Genomic DNA, 24,264 nt, shown 5'->3' with positions numbered 1-24,264 from the left:
TGAAGCAATTATTGCCGCCTAAAGAGATCCATGTCTAAGCAGGTGTTCCAGTAGCCCAACAACATCATCATCCTCAACCAATCGCATTTTCACTGCAAGACAAAGTCGCCTCCCCTTCTCCATTCCTCTATATGATCTCCGATCTGCCTCCAGCTGCTACCACTTTATCCCTCCAAACTTCTCGATTTCATCAGTCAGCAAACTCACTGCCATTCTCAGTTCCGTTTCACATCTCTTAGTATTTATTCCACTGTTTGAGCTGACCATCGGTCAACTGTATTTCACATTGTATGACTCCCGCTCAGGTTCTCCTTCGTCTCTTATTGTAAACTACGGAGTCATCATGCATTCCTGCAAAGTATGCTACATGTAAGAAGGCGCTCAGGCAGAGACATTGCCGCCCAGATCTACCAGGTTGGTCCCACCTGTAGCAACATTATGAGCGCATCATGTATATCAATACAACTGATAATTCTTCTAAAATTGGCGCAAGAGCATTTTTGTGCGTGCAAAAAAACAAACACAAGAAGAATTTTTATAGCTTTGATATTAAAGTGAACTTGTATGCCAGTTGGGTGAATTCGTTTCTGTTTTGCTCTCAGTTTCGTGTAAAGTTTGTTAACCATATGCATGAAAGTGTTGAAGGTGACATTTTAACATGCCTCAATTCGTGGCACCATTATCAGCCATTATAAAGATTATGATCCCCCCCCCCCTTGACAGACAGTGTCCGATACTGTCCACTAGTGCCACTACATAAATAACTATTTTGTTAATATTAACATAACAGAAAGAAATGTTATCGCACGTGTAGCATGCGGGTGGGTCAAGAGCAAGCACTAAAAAAGCAAACAACTCAAATGAGAAGAGCCAGTCGTGCGTGTATGACTCTAAAGACAATATTGTGTCATGCCACTGATACGTGTAAGGCAGAGCAATCGTTCACAATTGTGTTGCTTAGAATAGAACGGACACACAAAGCAAAAGACGTGAAGAAAATGTTCCGCAGCCATAGCTCTCTCTTTAGAATATGTAAGTCAAGAAAGCATTTTATTCTTTCAGCTGGTATTGAATATTCTCACGCATTAGAGCTTGTAAAGCAGTCTCGTGCACTCGACTGCGTACCTTTACATGGTTCGTCGCTCCCATGTAAGCTGCGACGTTGTTAAACTCGGTATATGCGTTCACTAAATTTAACTGAACGCTTGGCTGCGTCACTCCTCCCCACATCGATACATCAAAAATGAATGAGTGCCCCTGAGAACGGCACCTAACGCAAACAAAGCATGAACACAGAGATGGTAGCAAAGAAATTATTATAGGTCCAGTCATTTAGAGCTTATAGGAACTTGCTTAGAACAAATCAACAGTTTGCGCCGTAATTATAAGAAGTCGTCTTCAAAGTTATTGCATAGTAGCTAAGCCTTCGATTGAGAAGTAGCATACTGTAGAAATATTTATCTTTCCCGCAGTATATAATCATAAAGTGTGGAAAAGTTTCATTATATCTATCCCTTCAGAGGTAACGCAACTGAAAAGTACTGAAAGCTTATAATATGAAAGTTATAAGAGCTATAATTTGTATACACAATCTATAAAAGATACGAAGGCATTGCTTATTCCGACACGGACAAAAGCAAAGTAAACTGAACTTACGTACATGCCTTTAAATGACAGATTATTTTTTAAGAAAAGCTTACTAAATATTCATGTTGTCGCGGAAGTCTTTGAAAAGGGCAGCGTCAACCCAGCGGGTGATTAACAACCCTGGTTAAGTGCTCTTGAGCTAGTTTGCGTTTTATTCACCATTAGGGTCCTAATCTGCTACAAGTCTCTTTGAGAGATAGAAATGGCAAGAAATTTGCGACATAAGCCAGCAAATGGCGTGTCCCAATTAACGGTGGTTGCTTATGTCCCGTTGTAGAAGCCCACGCGTCCAGCAAGGGCACCGCTTGTCACAACCGCTAAGTGAAGAGGAGAGCGAAAGAAAGTTGTACTGGACCGGTACTAGAGATGTTCCTGCGGCTTATTATTCGGAGCTGTCTTCCGCTTCCTTTCGAGGCGAATGTCTGCCAGCAGCCACCGGAGGCGAACGAACAGTTGTCGCAAGCTTTCGCTGTGTCAACGCTCGTAGATTGCTCCGGCACACCCACGTGACCTGTTCACTGCCGGGGCTTCTAACGTACGGGCTCCGCCACGGGAAGCCAACGTAGTGGCAGGCCAAGCTAGCCCTTAATCCTGAAACGCACGCGTCAATCCCTACGCGCCTCTGATGGGAGCAGACACAGCGCTAGAAGACGCAGGAACAAACAATAAGTTGATAGTAGGGAAAAAAAGGAAAAGAAACATATCCTATGGGCATGAAGACTGGAAGCATTCTGGAAGAGGCTGCCGAGAGGATGCGGATGCACGACTGCCGCCCAGGGAATCCTCCCTGACTGCAAAGAGCACCCACTATAAACAGAAACAGTAAACGTTGCTCTCGCTTATTGCGTAACTCTTCTGTCTCGAGGAACTGTATTACATTCGTCGTATGGTGCACCAAGAGGATTGCAGTTCTGTGTGCACCCCTCGCATGCAGAGACACTTCCGGCGTATAGATCACACGTGCCCGCACATTTGAGTACACTCGGAAGCACATGCATGCCGTCTACATTTAGTGGCGAGGGTTAGTATAGCGCTTTGGAATATCGAATGCGAGCGAAGGTGCGCTCTCCCAGGTAAGCCTATAAAAGGCAAGATTAACATGGGAGCCACTGGGACTGCAATTTTTCTTCAATGATACGTGTCTAAAAGACAAGGGCGCTTTCTGTTCAATATGCGCTACTCGGAAGAAAATAAGTGATCAACACTGTGAAAAACACGGTAGTCGATGCATTCACGTTAGGCGCAGGAATAAACACTGGCCCTATACGCCGTCATAAAAATAAAAAATAGATTTGCTGCAAAGTTCAGAGGCGCTACTGGAAGCGAGGTATCAAGCTATAGCCAGTTTTCTCAATAAACCAGTAACCAGTTTCCTCGCAGAATAATCGTAGCCTAAAAAGAAACATGAACTTCATTATGAAAATGTGAAAACTTTGGCCACACCTCATCCAACTAATGTGAAGCAACGGCCACTTTACGTTAACATTATCTACGAGGAGGACGTAGGACAAATTTAGTAATAAATATAGCGTGATAACTCATGTTCAGTAAACAAAGAAAATCTAAGGAAGAGGAATACCTGCTTTAAAAAAAAAATCTCGTGCTGATTTTGCAGGCTGGAGTCCTTTCAATATATTTTCAACAAAATAGATCACAAAACAGGAAGCGGTATAAACGTTCAGGGCGATTTTACGGCTCCTTTTAACGCTTGTATGTTGTTTCGCGCGCATCATAAAAAAGCGATAAACACTGGACAGAGCAGGCGTGTGAATGCGGCGCTCTTCAAAAAAACAGTGTTAGGGCACTGACATTGCGTTACATTTTTTTTTTCTCAAGCGCTATACGCTTTTTGATCTTTGAGAATGTTGAAATGAATTCGAGACAACTAAGAAAGAAAAGGTTTTGACGCCTCAATAAAGCACCACGGTCCTTCTGTCAAGACACCACGAACACTTTTTTTTTTTTTGGCAAGTGAACAGTTCATGTTACTTCACATATACCTTTTTTTGATAAGTGAAGCAAATAACTACATCGAACGAACGGCGTCTGAGCTGTCGACGTACCCTTCGAATACCAATAGTTGTCACACTGACGCAGTCTGAACGATAACTCGATCTTATCGGATGCGAACGCCAACGGGAGAAGCCGATAACAGCTTTCGCTTCAGCTGAGGCCGGACCTTCTTGACGACGGCAAGTAGGCGGACTGGCGGAAATGCAGTGCGCCAAGCGTGTGCCATGATTGGTCGTGAGGGACCTCTTCGTAAGGCCCGTTTACGACCGGCGATGTCCGGCGAGGGAGGTGTTAGGGGCCTTCCAACCAGTCAGTGCGGACATTTCGGACATTGCACCGCTGAATTCATGATATCGGACCATAGCCATTGCTAGTTTCCTTTTGGAGCCGTGTCTTTTTTTCGAATACCCATGCGCCCTTCTGCATCTTCTCCTCAGCCTTCAGGTTTTAACTTGATCTACAGCTGAAAAAAGTGCAATCCTATATGCTCGCCTATATTTTATAAGGGAGGATGAAGGATTCATGAGGTCCTACGTACAAAATGACAATATCGAAGAAATTGCCCAGCCAATGCCGTTAGCCACTATGAATTTTGCCGACAAACAACATAGTCAAGAGTTAGACAAAAAAATTCGGCAGATACCACGTACCTGGGAATCAACGTTATGCGAGGCATGTGAAGAGGAGGCGACCGTGTTGCAATTTTTTTTATTGAGCGACACGTCATGAAATTACGCTAAATATATGTACAAAAGTTGCACGCACAGACGTATGTTGAAGAGTTGCAGATGTTTATATAACCAGTCGTTTGTACTTGCACAACGATGCCAAGTGCAACATGCGTATTAGCAACACCTGAAGCTGATATGAAGCACTGATGCTCGCGAAGATGCTTGCCCTGAACGCTGCTACATAAATCAACTTCAGCGCATGGCAACTAACCACAATTGACGTTAACCTGACGTGACGGCTGAATCAAAGGAGTACATATGTAATGTTTATAAAATTGGGTAGGCAGCACTGCAACCATTATTGACGTTTCACGAATATTAGCGTCTAATTGATTGATGATTGATTTGATTTGAATCGTGGGGTTTAACGTCCCAAAACCACCATATGATTATGAAAGACGCCGTAGTGGAGGGCTCCGGAAATTTCGACCACCTGGGGTTCTTTAACATGCACCCAAATCTGAGTACACGGGCCTACAACATTTCCGCCTCCATCGAAAATGCAGCCGCCACAGCCGGGATTTAATCCCGCGACCTGCGGGTCAGCAGCCGAGTACCTTAACCACTCGGCGGGGTATTTGCGTCTAATTGAAAAGTAGTTCCGAAACCAGGCGTAGCTCTGTGGTAAATTGCTTCTTGCCACGCAGAATGCTTGGGTTCGATTCCAGCTGGGACCCTTACTTACATTTATTCTTTGCATTCGTCGGGTCGACGCTACCGATGTCGGGTATTTCTTAATGCTTGCGCGTTAGGATTTCCCATGTGTGTTCTCGTCGTTCCTAGGTAGATATTAAGTGTCAATCACCTGTGGCACATACCCGCTGTTGTGCCACAGACATGTTCCTCGTTCGGGAGCACGTCTCACAAGATCGAGCCCTGTTTCGACGGACTGTCTCCCCCCCCCCCCTCCCAGCGCCGCCTTCTGTGCAGGAGAACCGTGCAGTTCCGGCGATAACGTCGCTTCCTCCGCCGAACCACTTTGCAGTTCCGGGTATGGCTACGTCTCCCCCTCCGAGCCCGAGAACTGGTCTGAGAGAATGGACCAAAGACGCTACTTAAGGCCGAGCCGGCCCCATGTTAGGAGATTTTTTTGCCCCTGCCGACGTTGTCGTGCTGGCCGGCTCTGTAAAACGACAACCTGCTACAGTAAACGCTACTTTTGTTGCTGTTTTCCAAACGGATTGCCTCCCTGTTTCACCTTCGGGCTAAGGCTTCGTCGAAGTCCGCTCGACGGCTCGCCGCTCTTCGCCACCGCTACCATCGCGACAGAGCAAATTCATAACAGTGGTTGGCAGCAGCGGGATACGCTACCCCTGTCCTCAACGTTTTGCTGCTCTGGGACCCGCTACCCCAATCTCAACGGCTGAAAAGTTGGATCGGATCCCTGGAAGCCCGAGGACGACCACCGTAATATCGTTTTGCTGCCCTGGGACCCGCTACGCCGACTTCTACGGCTGGAAAGTTGGAGCGGATCTTGGCAGGGCAGGCCCGACGACACCCACGACACCGCTCGACGGCCACGACGAGATGGCCGAAGTCACCCGCTCCAGTTGGGTGAGTGCCTGACGTTCGTCTTTTGTCGTCAGACCCTGTTAGCACAGAGTAGCCAAGTATGTTCTTTTTAGATCTTTAGGTGGCTAGTGCTTGGCTGGTTCTCGACTTGCTTCACGTCGAAGAATATAGCTTCTGAGACAAAGCTATTTCAGAAAGGAACGTGCACGAGTTGCGGTACACAATGGAGAAGCTCAAAGTGAGGGACCTTCTCGATGTTTGTGAGCAGCTGGGTGTTTCTGTTGCTAGGACGAGCCGTAAAGGAAATATTCTTGATGTCATGAGAGACGTTCAGAGGGTGCTTGCTTCCACGAAAGTGGTTTGGCTTTGCGTTCAACTCCGTCGTTCCAGTGATTCCCTGCAGGGCTCTGAAGATCACCACGGAGTGACTACAGTATCGACGGTCAACCAGCATCCCTCCTTCCGAGCCGCGCTGACGGCTCAAAACTCCGGATGCATTGTCTGGTGGCGGGAGTGCTGTTGTGCCACAGACATGTTCCTCGTTCGGGAGCACGTCTCACAAGATCGAGCCCTGTTTCGACGAACTGTCTCCCCCCCCCCTCCCAGCGCCGCCTTCTGTGCAGGAGAACCGTGCAGTTCCGGGGATAACGTCGCTTCCTCCGCCGAACCACTTTGCAGTTCCGGGTATGGCTACGTCTCCCCCTCCGAGCCCGAGAACTGGTCTGAGAGAATGGACCAAAGACGCTATTTAAGGCCGAGCCGGCCCCATGTTAGGAAATTTTTTTGCCCCAGCCGACGTTGTCGGGCTGGCCGGCTCTGTAAAACGACAACCTGCTACAGTAAACGCTACTTTTGTTGCTGTTTTCCAAACGGATTGCCTCCCTGTTTCACCTTCGGGCTAAGGCTTCATCGAAGTCCGCTCGACGGCTCGCCGCTCTTCGCCAACGCTACCATCGCGACAGAGCAAATTCATAACACCGCATACCAGTGGTCCATACCCGCCCGTTGGTATGTGCCACTGTCTGGCGGGAAGTGTTTGACAACGTACGCGATGGGATCGTGACATTATTAATGTCCTGATTTGCGCGTCATATTCGCCAAACCATATTATTCTCCAATGCTGATTTTGGTTCACGCCAAGTGAGAGGGAGTGACCATGAGAGCACCCAAACGTTAGCGGATAGATAGATAGATAGATAGATACATACATACATACATACATACATACATACATACATACATACATACATACATACATACATACATACATACATACATACATACATACATACATACATACATACATACATACATACATACATAGATACATACATACATAGATACATACATACATACATACATAGATAGATAGATAGATAGATAGATAGATAGATAGATAGATAGATAGATAGATAGATAGATAGATAGATAGATAGATAGATAGATAGATAGATAGATAGATAGATAGATAGATAGATAGATAGATAGATAGATAGATAGATAGATACGCTAAAAGTCGCCGAAGTTCACTAATAAATGCTTCGCATTCAGCATATGTTTCTTCATAAGAAGCATATGCCACTACGAATTCATCATCATATAGTTTTCAGATATCACTGAAAACAGGCAGCGAGCTCCATTGCAACAGGAAAAGTTGGACCAAAAGAACAGTAAGAAGCAATAAAGAGAACCAAAGATTCGGAGATTTCTGTTCATTTAACAGAAAAAGAGGACGGAGAAGGAAATGCAGATAAGTACTAAAGACAAATGTCGGGTTTGTTACCGTGCTGAGAAAAAGGCGGCTTGCACATTTTCTGATTTATTTGGGCATTTTCAGAAAATGCCCACGAAAGGGGTATAAGGAGATTGTGTCTCTTGACTTGACCCAATCTTCGTGAGGCACTTTGGTAGGTACAGCAAAACGACGCATAGAAATATTCAATCGCATATATAACAATAATAAATGTAACACTACAACAATGAGAGGAATATTAGTGAGAGATTCAAATAAAGCTGTTTCTTAGCGATGAATGCAAGAGGCATTATCATCAGCACTATTAACAAATAATGAATTACATAAAAATTGAGGTGTATTATGAAAAACAATGATTATAATTAATATATTACTCGCATTACCTACCTTCAGCACGTGCATCCTACAAGCGTGTTCAAATTATACATTTGTAATTCACTTCCAAATTTGTGTAATATTTTTAGTCTCCCTAGCGTATTCAATTACTTCAGAAATACTGTTTCGCAGTAGAGGGATTTGGTTATCAATGAAATATACACCATAGTTAGTCCGACACATTAGACCGACCAACGCAACAGTACGTAGATTATAAGTAACATCTCTGATTAGTTATGTATAAGAAAACTTTATAAGTTATCTTCAACCTTTTCATAGATTAGCATAGCTAGTTGTATTCTATAGCAATCATGAAATGGTTCTACATGATACAGACAAAAAAGACGCATATTGTGAAAAAGTAATGAAAAAACGAGCAATAAAACACATTCAGGGTGCTATTTTGATATAAAGGGCACATCGGAGCAATATACAGTCCTTCAGTGTGGTCTGCTTATCAGTGCCCGGTTCCTTACGTTATTACAGTGGTCACTGCCACGATTGTGAAGTCACTTCATTGCCTACTTCGTTACGACGAGGCTGCTTTTGGGCAGATTTATACTAAATGCTGACAATAGAGATATATGTTGGGTCAGGATTGTTAACCTCCGCGCAGCAGAACCGATTCCGAATAGGAGCAATATATCGTGCAAGTTGTATGGCTTAACACAATTTAATATCGTTCCTTGCAGTGATGGCAGATTTGGCGGCAAACCTCACCACCTCCAGTTGTTCGGGTGGTGATTGCTGCCACCAGTGTTCATCAATCGAATCCCGGAGTGTTTTGACACAGCCTCATAAGTAAATAAAAAAAGGCTACGCCAGGGGACAAGTGGAGCTAAGGACAGTTCGAGTACAGGGCTTCGACACTCGGCCACGGCTGCCGCATTTCGATGAGGGGCGATGTGCAAGAACACCCATTTACTTACGCAAAAAACGATTGAATAAAAATGGCGTCATTTTGTCACACAACAATAATCGCCATTTGTCCTGCGTTCATGTTCTTGCAATATCGCCACATGCTCGGCATTTTCAGGTGACGAAATCCAAGACATCCATGTTATCAATGTGACATAGCTTTCTTGACAGGAAAGTGGACACCACCAAATTTTTCAGAATGGAAGCGCAAGCAAGCTGAATGACGATTATTGTTGTGGGACAAAAAGACACCCATTTTACTCGATCACTATTTAGAATAGAGATTTAGCTGCACGTCAACAAACCTAGGGCATTCAAACATAATCTGGAGTTACCCAGTGAGGCTCACCTCCTAATAGTTATCGCTGTTTTGCTGAGAAAACCCAATAGTGTTGTTGTTGTTGTTGTTGTTGTTGTTGTTGTTGTTGTTGTTGTTGTTGTTGTTGTTGTTGTTGTTGTTGTTGTTGTTGTTGTTGTTGTTGTTGTTGTGCTTATGCGTTCATTTCGGGATGAAGAAGGCACAGTTGCAATGCCATGGGCACAACGTCAGCGTATACATTTCTTTTTCTTTGGCGTTTTGACATTAATTTATCGTTCATCCTATAAAAAATAACTAAGCGTAAAGAGTAAACGTAAAATACGAAAGTACGCCAATGGCCAGATGAAATGAGATCATTCCTGCCTTTTACATTACATAGGACTCTTTCACCGACACCGCAAGGTGGGGATGGTGAACGCTGCGCGTGAACATGTAGTACTTCCACACAACATACAAAGGCGTTCAAAAGGCTACAAGAATTCTTCGAAGTTCACTTGTATGAAACATTGTTCAACTTGAACTGGGGCTACGGGCAGCAGGCGAACGATCTATTTTTTTGTACTTATCCAAAAATGGCGACATGCGTGTGATGAAGCCCAGCTCCACCGCAAGGAACTAAGCTTCTATTCCACGCGAGACGAAAAAAGGGAAACGCAGCCTTTTTTATTAGCTTGCTCTATAGCTAAGCTGTAGCAAACAGCAAAATTCTTCGGCCACCACGTATACGCTTCCACGGTACCCGTCAGGCTGTTTGTGCTGTACACGTTGCAAACGCCAGTGCGCCGCCCGCTAAATGGCTTTAGGCTGGCGTCCAATTTGAAATCGAAAGCGAATCAAAGAGGGTGGATGCACTGCCGAGGTGCGCATTCAGGGCACCGACGAACCAGACCTCGCGGATAAGGGAGAAACGTGGGCTCCTGGCCAAGTTTAGAAAAGCGTTCACGCGCGACCGCAATGCGCAGTGCGCGGCGGGTCGACCGGCAAAGCGTTCGCCACTACCCTCTCTCCCGCTGTCCCCAAACGTTGCCGCCCCTGTGAGGCGCGGCGAAGCACAGAACACCTCGTTCTCGCTCGGCAGCGCTCTAGCGCACAGACTCGCGTATAACGAAGTGCAGCCGAAGAGAGGCTGTTTTGAGCCGGCCATAAACTGTGTTACAACGCCCCATGACGGTTTCGGGACACCATCCGCACGCATGCTATATACCGCACAGCACACAGGTGTAATGTTTCAGCTCATGGCAGGCTAACCGCTTAGGAAATCCTTTCCCGGAAAAAAAAAGCAACGCAAACTCCTCTCTGAATTTTCTTAAAAGAATAATAATAAACATTCAACAAAACTTACACAGGACTAGTTGTGTGAGTATGCATAAGTGATCCGATCTGTTTCTTTCCTACATTGGTATTAAATTCGCCCATCAGTATAGTATAGCGTGTTTTCACCTTGGTAATTGCTGACTCTTCGTCTTCGTAGAAGTGTTCTACTAATGGGTGACTTTATTGACACAAAAGGCAAGAAACAGGCCCCATATCATCCATTGGGGGGTTACGGCGACGGCTCTAGAAATTTTACAGGGGAGTTATTGGTAGAGTTTGCCGAACGTAATAAATTACGGATCTTGAATATCTTCTACAGAAAACGGGCTGACCGTAAGTGGACGCGGCGGAGTCCTAATGGTGAAACGAAAAATGAAATAAACTTCATTCCATGTGCACACCCAGGTATTGTATAAGACGTAGAAGTAGTTGCCAAAATCCGATGCAGTGATCATAGAATGGCAAAAGCTCGAACTTATCTACCCTTTAAAAAGCAAAGGCAGAAAGAAACTCAAGAAACCAGTTAATGAGCAAGCGTTGAGAGGAAGCGTACAGGAATTCAGTGTGTCGCTTCCGAATATAGTCGCTACTCTAAACAAAGTAACCGACGTTAGCGTTGACACAATGAACGATAATCTCACTAGTATCATCCATGAGTGTACATTGAAAGTCGGAGGTACAATCACTAGACAGGACAATGGCAAACTATTCCAGAAGACTACAAATCTCACTAAGAGATTACAAACCATAAAACCCTTAAATGCATCACACAAAGTAGAACCAAGGGAATTTTCGAAGTTAATGAATAGGCGTAAGGTAGCCTAGATAAGAATATGTAACATGGAAAGAGCCAAGCATGGTGTAAGAAGTGCAAGAAGTCAAAAACTGTGAATGCAAACTTGTGCATAGGAAAAAAATGGAATGTATGCATTAAAGGGAAAGGAATTCAATGTCACAACCAAAATCGATGGGATAGTTGAGGTGGCGGAGGAGTTCTACAGAGAGCTGTACAGAAGCCGAAACAACCAGGATGCATAAGAAGCAATATTAGCCCCAAGAAATTCGACATCCTACTAGTAATGCCAGGGAAAGTACTGAAAGCTTCAAATGAATGCAAAGAGGCAAAGCTGCTGGTGAGGGTAAGGTAATAACTGACCTGCTGAAAGATGGTGGCAAGATTGTGCTAGAAAAACTGGCCACCTTATATACGAAGTCTCTCTCTACAGGAAGGGTACCAGAATCTTGGAAGAAAAAACACAAAGATCATTTTAATCTATTAGAATGAAGACGTGAAGGAATTGAAAAACTACAGATCGATCAGCTTACTGCCTGTTCTCTGTGAACCAGTTACAAAAATAACAGCCAATAGAATTAAGGCGATATTAGCGTTCAGTCAATCAAAAGACCAAGCAGGCATCCGTACACGCCACTCCACAATAGACCATATTCATAATATCCGTCATGTGATAGAGAAAAGCGCGGAATATCACCAACCCCTACAATAGTCTTTATAGATTAAAAGAAGATGTTTGACTCAGTCGACACATCAGCAGTGATGCAGGCACTACAAAATGGGGGCATCGACGACCCCTACATAAACATAATGGTCTAAATCTACAGTGGATCCACAGCCACCATAGTTCTCCATAAAGCAAGCGACACAATCCTAATAAAGAAGGGCGTCAGGCAGAGAGACACGTATGGTCTCTCCAATCGACTGCGTGTTTACAGGAAGTTTTCAGAGCCCTAAATTGGAAAGAATTAGTTATAATTGTTAATAGAGAATATTTTAGTAACATTCGATTCGGTGATGGCATTGCCTTGATGAGTGACTCAGGCGACAAATTACAGCTAATGATTACTGAAACGGACTCGAAAAGCAAAAGAGTAGGTCTGAAACTTCTTCAACGAAGAGTAGGCCTGAATCCTTCTTCAACGACACGATACTGTCGCATCGTAAAGATCAGTTAGCAATAGTAGTAACTGTAGCCTTCCACATTCAAAGGAAAAGCGATAAGTGTGTCAGCATGCCATCAATTTCAATGAGAGACACAAAATTTAACTATCTTTCCAGCGCCTGCAAGAGATGATACCAATGTATATCTTTTTTCTTATGCTGGTGGCGTGTTTGGATCTATTGCTGTTTGGTTTTTTTTTTTTTGCTTTTGCTGTTAAGTTGCATTTCACATATATGTCAGCTGTTCTTTTACAAATAGATCTTAGTTGCGAGTCAGCACCTGTCTGTGTTCTTTTACTTCGTCGTCGTCTCGTGTGCGCTGTTCAACAAAGATGGACATTATGTCAGTACTAAGAGGAAAAGTGTTGCCGGCGTACGCTTGTTTACAGTCACGTGAAAGGGCACATCACATACTTGAATTTCCTGCCACCAGATGGTGCCATAGAATATTTTCGCAATTTTCAATGAAGAAAGAAAGCATAGCTCCACTGCTCACAAAAAAAACGGGCTTATTATGAGTCACTATGAGGGACAATCTTTTCATCCGGCCAGTCATTTCATGTTTTGGGCAGCTGTTGCTCCCTTGAAAGATGTCTGTAGAGTTATTACATGGAACAAGAAACTTGGACGACACAATACCCTGAGATAAGCGAAAGGAATAAGCGTTGTGGTTTGCAACTTCTAATTTTCTTGTAACGACAAAATAGCCCAACAACAAGTTTTACGAAAGTTACAAGTGAATGGATGACCACCACGGTAGGTGAGTGGTAGAGCATCGTACGCGTTATTCGAAGGTCTTAGGTTCAGATCCTGCCGGTGGCAAGTTGTCTTTTCGTCCACATTTATTTCTTCAAATTTACATTACAACTACTTCTAATAAGGTCCCTTATACTTTTCTTGGCATTATTGTACGTTAGTTCTCATCAATATTGTGCCTAACAAAGAAAACGAGCCCATAAATTTACAGGTGCGATAGTTTGTGACTTTGTGGTACATGGTGAAGCCATTTCAATGACACGCGCCAGAGGCAATCGCGGTGGTTTACAACGGCACCTTTTTTAAGGAGAAACATTTGCACGTTTGTGACACCATATGTCCCTTGGTCCGCACATGTCGACTTGTTTGGCTACCAAAAATCAGGGGCACATGCCTCGCCCACGCACATGAGTGGACTACCTGCACTAAAAAGGCCCATTCTGACAGCGTGCTTGTACCAGCAAAATACACGCGAAAATCTGGTAGCAGTAAGGAAATGCGTCAATGGTCTAGTGCATTAAGATTTTCATCGACTTCAATCTGTTTAATTACCGCATAAATTTGCTAGCGTTTGTGTCAGGGTGTTCAAGATCAGCCTCGTGCGCTCAGAAGTTCAATCACGAGAAACCTAGTTGCCTTTGAAAAAAGGAAGAAGGAAAATTTGTTTTAAAACAAAGCTGATAAGTCTTATTAGCTTTATAGCAACCATTATGTGGCATTTCGTGAAATTTCGTATATTTCTGCCTTTTAACACGAAAGTATTTTATGCTTGAGTCCACCACGGCTCCACTTATGTATTTTTGTCACGGATAAAACGTTAAAATATATGGTAGTATATTGCTAAGAAGAAAAAAAACGAGAAGGAAAAGCTCTGTAGTGGGGCTTCCAACCAGCTACTTCTCAATCCCCAGCGCGGGGCGCTAGCCACTATAGCCCAGGTAGCATATGTTGTCCACAGTGGTAACGGAAAGCTGTTAATATACACCATATGCCATTTGGTGGTCTTCAGAGCTTCGAAATTTTCGCGCGAATACATCTTCCGTAGCGAGATGACGCTATAAGCTCGCATTGGGTAAAGCCCTATGTGGTAGCGTTGTGCGCAGTCCAAAGGCCGTTGCTTCTCGCGTTTCAGGGAGCGCCGCCTCCACGGAGCACGGTCTCTCCTTCGCGCGAGATTATCAGGGGCTTGATTCTCGAGAACGCGTAGGTCACTTCGCTCGGTGCCGCGGCCGCGTTTATAAAAAGAGCACGCTGCTCCCCAACGAAGAAGTAAGAATTGTGACAGTTGTTCGCGCTTGTCTTATGTATGCTTGTGTTTTGGTTTTGTGCGCTTTTTTTCTATTTGAACAGCGTGCTTTACGAGTCCATTTGTGGGGTTTAACGTCCCAAAACCACGATATGATTATGAGAGACACCATAGTGAAGGACTACAGAAATTTCCACTGCCTGGGGTTCCTTAACAAGCACCCAAATCTGAGCCCACGGGCCTACAACATTTCCGCCTCCATTGGAAATGCAGCCATCGCAATCGGGATCCGATCCTGCGACCTGCTGGTCAGCAGCCGAGTACCTTAGCCACAAGACCACCGCGGTGGCGCCGCCCTTTGAGAGTCGAGCTGTGACAGTTGTTAGTCCACGCTCGGCTTGGGTATGCTCAATTCGTGCGTGCTTTCTGCTATAGGTGCGCGCTGTATGTTTCGAGCTGCTTGCCGTTTTTTGCATTACATTTTAATTTGTTGCTGTAGCACTCATTCTTTGACCATTGTGGTAAAACAATGTGCAATACACGCTCAACTACTTCTGCGAAGACACGTTTCACATTCGTGTTTTACCGATTCCTAGAAAGAGGTATCAGCCACCTCTTTTTGAAAAGTATTTTCCTTCGCTCTCCGAGGTTCAGACAAAGTTGGTTTATTTTCTTTGCGGATACACTTGGGACACTCACTTTTTTCTTTGGAATAGTAATAGTTGTGTACATCGTCATGAACTTTCGCGATCGACGAGTAATGAGGTGGACTCTTTCGTGTTGAATTAGTTGGATATTTCTTGCCTCCTAAGGTATGCCACTGAAAAAGAACTAAATTTTTTCGGGCTACCAGGTGGTATGTGTATAATAAACAAGGTACTCAATAAAATCAAAAATATTCAATTTTGGATCCGTGCTAATTTGGCGAGGAATCACCAATTTGCGATAACCACAATTAGGAGTTTAACTGCGGTTATGTCTGCTGTGTCGCTCTGTAACCGTGGTTAGCCGTAATGGTCATGTGACAGAGGCATTAATGGGCCTTAGTTTAAACAAAGGGACGCCAATCAGAGGGGCGAGTCAAAAATTTTTTGTGTGTGAGTTAGAAGGAAAAAAATCGACGTTTCGCGTCCCACTCACATTCTATTCAAGAGTTTCCTTCCTGCCGTGTGGTCATGTTTATTGCTCATGACGTGCGGAATTACATTGAAGCTGCCTCTCAATAGGCAGTGCACCTGTAGACCGGTTGAAGCGACCGGCTGTCTTCTGGATGGATCAGGGTTTCACAAAAAGTCGCTTAAAGTAATTGACTCTGAGACAAAAGCACAGGACTTGTCAAATTCAATGCGGTGGCCGTTCACCACGCTGTGTTCAGCGAGTATACTCCTTTTTGAGTGGAACTCCTTAACGTCTTTTTTATCTTTTCTTTTTTTTTCGGGGGCCCTCGGGGCAGTTTTTTTTCTTTTCCTGCTTTAAAAAGAAAAGGCGTAATGGGGAAGCCATTCTGAACAGATGCAATAATTGCAGTCCACGTCTTCTACCCAGTATCTACTGCAGTATCTGGCCACTACCTCCATCATGCGTACGGCAAATAACTCACGGCCCTCAGTCCCCAGCAGCCGCGAAGCAACTGACCACGGCGGCGGTCAGATCTGCAACGCAGCAGAGGGTGCTAAGAATCTCTGGATCCGGACAGGCCAGCATAGGAACCTGAACTTGGCAACGTTTAATGCTAGAACCTTATCTAGTGAGAGAAGTGTAGCTGTACTATTCGAGGAGCTAAAGGGTGTTAAATAGGACAAAATAGGACTCAGTGAGGTTAGGAGGACAGATGAGGCCTATACGGTGTTACAGAATGGGCGCGTCGTTTGCTATAGGGGCTTGGCTGACAGAAGAGAGCTGGGAGTGGGGCTCCTAATTCAGGGAAACATATCTGGAAACATATAGGAATACTATAGCATTATTGAAAGGGTGGTAGGTATTGTAATAAACTGAATAAAAGATACAAGATGAAAGTGGTACAGGTTTACGCGTCCACAGCCATGATGACGCTTCAGTTGAAAGCTTCTATGAAGACGTGGAATCGGCAATGAGTAAGGTAAAAACACAGTATACTATACTGATGGGAGACTTCATTGCAAAAGTAGGGAAGAAGCAGGCTGGAGACCAGGTAGTAGGAGATTATGGCATCGGTACTAGAAGCGCCAGAAGAGAGCTACTAGTGGAATTCGCAGAATGCAATAGTTTACGGATATTGAAAAAAGATGCGGCGATGGCGTAGTGGTTAGAGCATCCGCCTCGCATGCAAGAGGTCCGTGGTTCAAATCCTGGTACCGCGCAGTTCCCAACCGGATTTTAAAAAAAAAATCCGCGTGTTGATGGAACTGCATTAAAAGGCCTGGGGTGCGGCCTCACCGGCAAAACACCGCCGAGAACGCACTCCCTCACCAGAGAAGGATTGGCCACCCTGGTGCAGTATCTGGCCACTACCTCCCACATGCTTACGTCAAATAACTCACGGCCCTCAGTCCCCAGCTGCTGCGAAGCAACTGACCACGGCGGCGGTCAGATCTGCAACGCAGCAGAGGGTGCTAAGAATCTCTGGATCCGGACAGGCCGCCATTGGAACCTGAACTTGGCAACGTTTAACGCTAGAACCTTACCTAGTGAGGGAAGTCTAGCTGTATTATTCGAGGAGCTAGAGGGTGTTAAATGGGATATAATAGGGCTCAGTGAGGTTAGGAGGACATATGAGGCCTATACGGTGCTACAGAATGGGCACGTCCTTTGCTACAGGGGCTTGGCAGACAGAAGAGAACTGGGAGTGGGGCTCCTAATTCACAGTAACATAGCTGGCAACATAGAGAAATCATCATCATCATCATCAGCCTGACTACGTCCACTGCAGGACAAAGGCCTCTCCCATGTTCCGCCAGTTAACCCGGTCCTGTGCTTGCAATGCTGCCAATTTATACCCGCAAACTTCTTAATCTCATCTGCCCACATAACCTTCTGTCTCCCCCTAACCCGCTTCCCTTCTCTGGGAATCCAGTTAGTTACCCTTAATGACCAGCGGTTATCCTGTCTACGCGCTACATGCCCGGCCCATGTCCATTTCCTCTTCTTTATTTCAACTATGATATCCTTAACCCCCGTTTGTCCCCTAATCCACTCTGCTCTCTTCTTGTCTCTTAAGGTTGCACCTACCATTTTTCTTTCCATTGCTCGCTGCGTCGTCCTCAATTTAAGCTGAACCCTCTTTGTAAGTCTCAAGGTCTCTGCTCCGTAGCTAAGTACCGGCAAGATACAGCTGTTATATACCTTCCTCTTGAGGGATAGTGGCAATCTACCTGTCATAATTTGAGAGTGCTTGCCGAATGTGCTTCACCCCATTCTTATTCTTCTAGTTACTTCAATCTCGTGGTTAGGCTCAGCGGTTATTACCTGCCCTAAGTAGACATAGTCTTTTACAACTTCAAGTGCACTATTACCTATCTCGAAGCGCTGTTCTCTTCCGACGCTGTTGTATATTACTTTCGTTTTCTGCAGATTAATTTTAAGACCTACCTTTCTGCTCTCCTTCTCTAGCTCCGTTATCATGAGTTGCAATTGGTCCCCTGAGTTACTCAGAAATGCAATGTCATCGGCGAAGCGCAGGTTACTAAGGTATTCTCCATTAACTCTTATCCCTAACTGTTCCCATTCTAGGCTTCTGAAAACCTCCTGTAAGCATGCGGTAAACAGCATTGGGGAGATTGTGTCCCCCTGCCTTACACCCTTCTTGATTGGTATTCTGTTGCTTTCTTTATGAAGCACTATGGTAGCAGTTGATCCCCTGTCGATTTCTTCCAGAATGTTTATATATACTTCATCTACGCCCTGATTCCGCAGTGTCTGCATGACGGCTGATATTTCTACTGAATCAAATGCCTTCTCGTAATCTATGAAGGGTATGTATAGTGGTTGGTTATACTCTGAGCATTTCTCTATTACCTGATTGATAGTATGAATGTGGTCAATTGTTGAGTAGCCTGTTCGAAATCCTGCTTGTTCCTTTGGTTGATTGAATTCTAATGTTTTCTTTACTCTGTTAGCAATTACTTTTGTAAATAGCTTGTATACTACAGAGAGCAAGCTGATCGGCCTGTAATTCTTCAAGTCCTTGTCATCTCCTTTCTTATGTATTAAGATGATGTTAGCGTTCTTCCAAGACTCTGGTACCCTCCCCGTCAGGAGACACCTCGTAAACAGGGTGGCTAGTTTTTCTAACACAATCTGTCCTCCATCTTTCAGCAGATCTGATGTTACCTGATCCTCACCTGCAGCTTTGCCTCTTTGCATGCTCTCCAAAGCTTTTCTGACTTCTTCTATCATTACTGGCGGGGTGTCATCTGGGTTACTGCTAGTTCTTATAGTATTAAGGTCGTGGTTGTCTCGGCTACTGTACAGATCTCTGTAAAACTCCTCCGTTATTTTAACTATCCTATCCATATTGGTAGTTATTGGTGGTAGTACATAGAGGAATATCCATATTGGTGGTAGTACATAGAGGAATACTATAGCATTAATGAAAGGGTGGTAGGTATCGTAATTATACTGAATAAAAGATACAAGATGAAGGTAGTACAGGCTTACGCGCCTACATCCAGCCATGATGACGCTTCAGTTGAAAGCTTCTATGAAGACGTGGAATCGGCAATGAATAGGGTAAAAACACAGTATACTATAGTGATGGGCGACTTTAATGCAAAGGTAGGGAAGAAGCAGGCTGGAGACCAGGCAGTAGGAGATTATGGCATCGGTACTAGAAACGCCAGAGGAGAGCTACTAGTAGAATTCGCAGAACGCAATAATTTACGGATTTTGAATACCTTCTACTGAAAACGAGAAAACCGCAAGTGGACATGGAGGAGCCCAAATGGCGAAAATAAGAACGAAATAGACTTTATAATGAGTGCACACCCTGGAATCGTGCAGGATGTGGAAGTGATTAGCAAGGTACGATGCAGTGACCATAGAATGGTACGGTCTCGAATTCGCCTAGACTTGAAGAAGGAACGACAGAAACTGATACGCAAGAAGCCGATCAATCAGCTAGCACTGAAAGGGAAAGTACAGGAATTCAGAGTGTCAGTGCAGAACAGGTACTCGGCTCTTAGTGAGGAAACCAACCTTAGCGTAGATACAATGAATGATAATCTGACGAGTATGATTACGGAGCGTGCAGTGGAAGTTGGAGGCAGGGTAGTTAGACAGGACACTGGCAAGCTTTCCCAGGAAACGAAGAACCTAATTAAGAAGCGTCAAATCATGAAAGTGTCAAGTTCAACAGACAAAATAGAACTGGCAGAGCTTTCGAAGTTGATTAATAGACGTAAGGTATGCGATGTAAGAAGGTATAACATGGAGAGAATTGAACACGCTCTGAAAAACGGAGGAAGTGTCAAAGCATTGAAGAGGAAACTTGGCATAAGCAAAAGTCGGATGTATGCACTAAGGGACAAAGAAGGCAAAATAACTACAAATATGGATAGGATAGTTAAAATAGCGGAGGAGTTTCACAGAGATCTGTACAGTAGCCGAGACAACCACGACCTTAATACTATAAGAACTAGCAGTAACCCAGATTACACCCCACCAGTAATAATAGAAGAAGTCAGAAAAGCTTTGGAAAGCATGCAAAGGGGCAAAGCTGCTGGTGAGGATCAAGTAACATCAGATCTGCTGAAAGATGGAGAACAGATTGTGTTAGAAAAACTAGCCACCCTGTTTACGTGGTGTCTCCTGACGGGAAGAGTACCAGAGTCTTGGAAGAACGCTAACATCATCTTAATACATAAGAAAGGAGATGACAAGGACTTGAAGAATTACAGGCCGATCAGCTTGCTCTCCGTAGTATACAAGCTATTTACAAAAGCAATTTCTAACAGAGTTAAGAAAACATTAGAATTAAATGAACAAAATGAACAAAAAGGATTTTGAACAGGCTACTCAACAATCGACCACATTCATAATATCAATCAGGTAATACAGAAATGTTCAGAATACAGTGAACCACTCTACATATAGCCTTCATAGATTACGAGAAGGCTACTGATTCAGTAGAAATATCAGCCGTCATGCAAACACTGCGGAATCAGGACGTAGATGAAGTATATATAAACATTCTGGAAGAAATCTACAGGGGATCAACTGCTACCATAGTGCTTCATAAAGAAAGCAACAGAATACCAATAGAGAAGGGTGTAAGGCAGGGGGACACAATTTCCCCAATGCTATTTACCGCGTGCTTACAGGAGGTTTTCAGAAGCCTAGAATGCGAACAGTTAGGGATAAGAGTCAATGGAGAATACCTTAGTAACCTGCGCTTCGCCGATGACATTGCATTGCTGGGTAACTCGGGGGACGAATTGCAACTCATGATTACGGAGTTAGACAAGGAGAGCAGAAAGGTGGGTCTTAAAATTAATCTGCACAAAACGAAAGTAATGTACAACAACCTCGGCAAGGAGCAGCGCTTCGAGATAGGTAATAGTGCACTTGAAGTTGTAAAAGACTATGTCTACTTAGGGTAAGTAATAACCGCAGAGCCGAACCACGAGATTGAAGTAACTAGAAGAATAAGAATGGGGTGGAGCACATACGGCAAGCACTCTCAAATTATGACAGGTAGATTGCCATTATCCCTCAAGAGGAAGGTATATAACAGCTGTATCTTGCCGGTACTTAGCTACGGAGCAGAAACCTGGAGACTTACAAAGAGGGTTCAGCTTAAATTGAGGACGACGCAGCGAGCAATGGAAAGAAAAATGGTAGGTGTAACCTTAAGAGACAAGAAGAGAGCAGAGTGGATTAGGGAACAAACGGGGGTTCAGGATATCATAGCTGGAATCAAGAACAAGAAATGGACATGGGCAGGGCATGTAGCGCGTAGACAGGATAACCGCTGGTCATTAAGGGTAACTGACTGGATTCCCAGAGAAGGGAAGCGGGTTAGGGGGAGACAGAAGGTTATGTGGGCAGATGAGATTAAGAAGTTTGCGGGTATAAATTGGCAGCAGCAAGCACAGGACCGGGTTAACTGGCGGAACATGGGAGAGGCCTTTGTCCTGCAGTGGACGTAGTCAGGCTGCTGCTGCTGATGATGATGATGATGATGATGATGACGTCTTCTACCTTTCATGGTGTTACTGCCGAGCAGTTGATATTTCCAGGTCACGAGCGGGGGACCAACTGTACCAACGTCACGTAGCATTCTTGATAAGAAAGGGGCGAACGCAGAGCTTGCGAAAAGGCGAATGCATGTAATCATGTCGATTGTTGCATGAGGGGTGAAATCCGTTTCAGTGCATACAAGATGGGTATAACAAAGTGAATGCCCCGCCGCGGGGGTCCAGTGGCTAAGGCTGCTGACATGCAGGTCGTGGGATCAAATCCCGGCTGCGGCGGCTGCATTTTCTATGGAGGCGAAAATGCTGTAGGCCCGTGTGCTCAGATGGTGGTAGAAACCTCCGGAGCCCTCTCCTACGGCGTCTCTCATAATCATATGGTGGTTTTGGGACGTTAAACCCCACATATCAATCAATTATAACAAAGTGAACAAAATACTTCGCACCGATCAGGATGGTCAGTGTACCAATAGAGCAAACTGAATAATGAAAAAACACACGAATGCTCATCTCGTCCACTTGCTCTCGAAAAACGCATTAGTGCTTCGCTCCTTTCTACTCACTACAGTCACATACAGAAGAGGAAAGCAGCAGAAGCCACTTTCCCGATGACCGAAGCGAAGCAGCGTTCACAGCAAAAAAAAAAGGACCCTCTCATGTCCTCGGGCATTATTATGTTCTTCAATGGCGAGGTCACCTGCCGTCTGGCTTACGATGTCAGTCCAGAGCACGAAATCATCGGTGCAGTCTTGTTGGCATTCTTACTTGAGGTGGACATGCCATCGCCTCCAAAAGTCGTGCCTGACTGCTGAGGCACGTACCTCAAGTATCATGGTCTCCGCTTCCGAGAATGGTGTTTAGCTTCATATAGTAAGATATTTAGCGCAACCTTCACCTCGCAAACACTCACACATGCATACACCCGAGTAACACACACGACACTGCAGCGCTTACTACCAACTGTTTATTGCCCCTTAATTAACTTCTTATATACGTAGAGACGAATGCGCAAAGGCAATAACGAACAGAGCTGCGCATTTGCAAAGCATATAACGCGTGATGTATATAGCGCCACCACACAACAAGTAACAAGTAAAAAAGGTAAACAATAAAAGCAGATAAGCCAGCTAGAACCACAATATCCTTGCCTCGAGAAAAGATATTTCCTGTTGATGCAACACGAAAGATGACTCGTTGACATAGATATTCTTATTTTTTTTTTTCAATAAAATATGCTTTCAACAGCAGACGTGCAGATAAATTCAAGCTTCTTCCAAGAACCTTCGTACATGTGAATCGTGGTTTCCACCCGCATGTGGCAATATGTGGCACACGATGTGCGCACTTATCCTCGTTTTTCTTAGCCTTTAGCGCATGCACCCTAAATCGGTCATTGAGGCATTTCTGGGTAATGCCAATGTAGACGTTACCGAAGGATTAATGAATGAAGTATACAATTGATTGATTTGTGGGGTTTAACGTCCCAAAACCGCTATTTGATTATGAGAGACGCCGTAGTGGAGGGCTCCGGAAATTTTGACCACCTGGGGTTCTTTAACGTGCATCCAAATCTGAGTACACGGGCCTACAACATTTCCGCCTCCATCGGAAATGCAGCCGCCACAGCCGGGATTTGATCCCGCGACCTGCGGGTCAGCAGCCGAGTACCTTAGCCACTAGACCACCGTGGTGGGGCGAATGAAGTATACAACTCCCATGGAACAGTTACCGAAGGCGTTCTCGTGTTTTTTTTTTTTTTCATGCAACTGCGTCTTTTGCCATTGCAGATGCGCGGACACAGCTTGGCTACCTTATCTGGCGCCGAAAAGACCACAGTCACGCCACGCTTAGCAGCGGCCTTCTTAATGTTATGGGAGAGCTTGTGCAAGTACGGAATCACTTGATACTTTCCTATATTCGTCTGTATGCACGATGTCCAGTGCCACTTTCCACTTCCAGATTTGGTACATAATAAATAACCTAATATGCAAGAGCCGCAGGTCTGCCAATGATATCAACGCAGAACAGTAAGTTATCAACGCGTTGAATTTTTTTGGTGCCACCTTCCCGCACAGGTTTCGTGCTCTGTTTCGTACTCTAACCTTAACATTTCCTATAATTCAATCACGGCTGATATGTGCTTTGTGTGACGCCTGATTATTGCAAAGTAAATATTTTTTTGAGTTTCTCTAATTGTACATTTCATTTCATTGCGTTCGACCCTGCATACCGTCATGACCAAGGGGGGATGCATGGTATGCAGCTTCGAGAGGGTCAACATTGAACGAGGTTCTCAAAAAATACATATAATCAGCATGTACAGGAACAACAACGTAGTTTAGTTAAATACATCTAAAAGAATATCTAAGTTTTCTTTATCACGAAATCTTGCACTAGTTTGAGTCAACTGTGCAAAAGCAAACATGTGACCTTATCAAAAAGCAACAAACAGGAGACTTTATGTACAATAAATAAAAGTCTGGTCTCAGAAGCCAGGGCATCTATAACAAATACTCGTCATCGTCACCTCGAGGACTGTTTTTGTATGACCTCT

General features: G+C 44.5%; 1 protein-coding gene and 1 long non-coding RNA gene across 2 annotated transcripts in view; one reads left to right on the top strand and one right to left on the bottom strand.

Annotated features, from left to right (window-relative positions):
- The window catches only part of LOC142776831 (uncharacterized), a 51,350-nt gene extending 42,393 nt beyond the window's left edge, over positions 1 to 8,957 (top strand). Inside the window, exon 3 of the long non-coding RNA XR_012887829.1 lies at positions 8,724 to 8,957. This is a non-coding gene — a long non-coding RNA (uncharacterized LOC142776831). The remainder of the gene's footprint in view (positions 1 to 8,723) is intronic.
- LOC142775075 (uncharacterized) overlaps positions 1 to 24,264 on the bottom strand; it is a 600,362-nt gene that overhangs the window by 299,968 nt on the left and 276,130 nt on the right. The window lies entirely within an intron of this gene.

Source organism: Rhipicephalus microplus, chromosome X, assembly GCF_043290135.1.
Source record: "Rhipicephalus microplus isolate Deutch F79 chromosome X, USDA_Rmic, whole genome shotgun sequence".
In the NCBI taxonomy this organism is placed as follows: Eukaryota; Metazoa; Arthropoda; class Arachnida; order Ixodida; family Ixodidae; genus Rhipicephalus; species Rhipicephalus microplus.
This window is presented reverse-complemented; position numbering and strand designations above follow the sequence as displayed.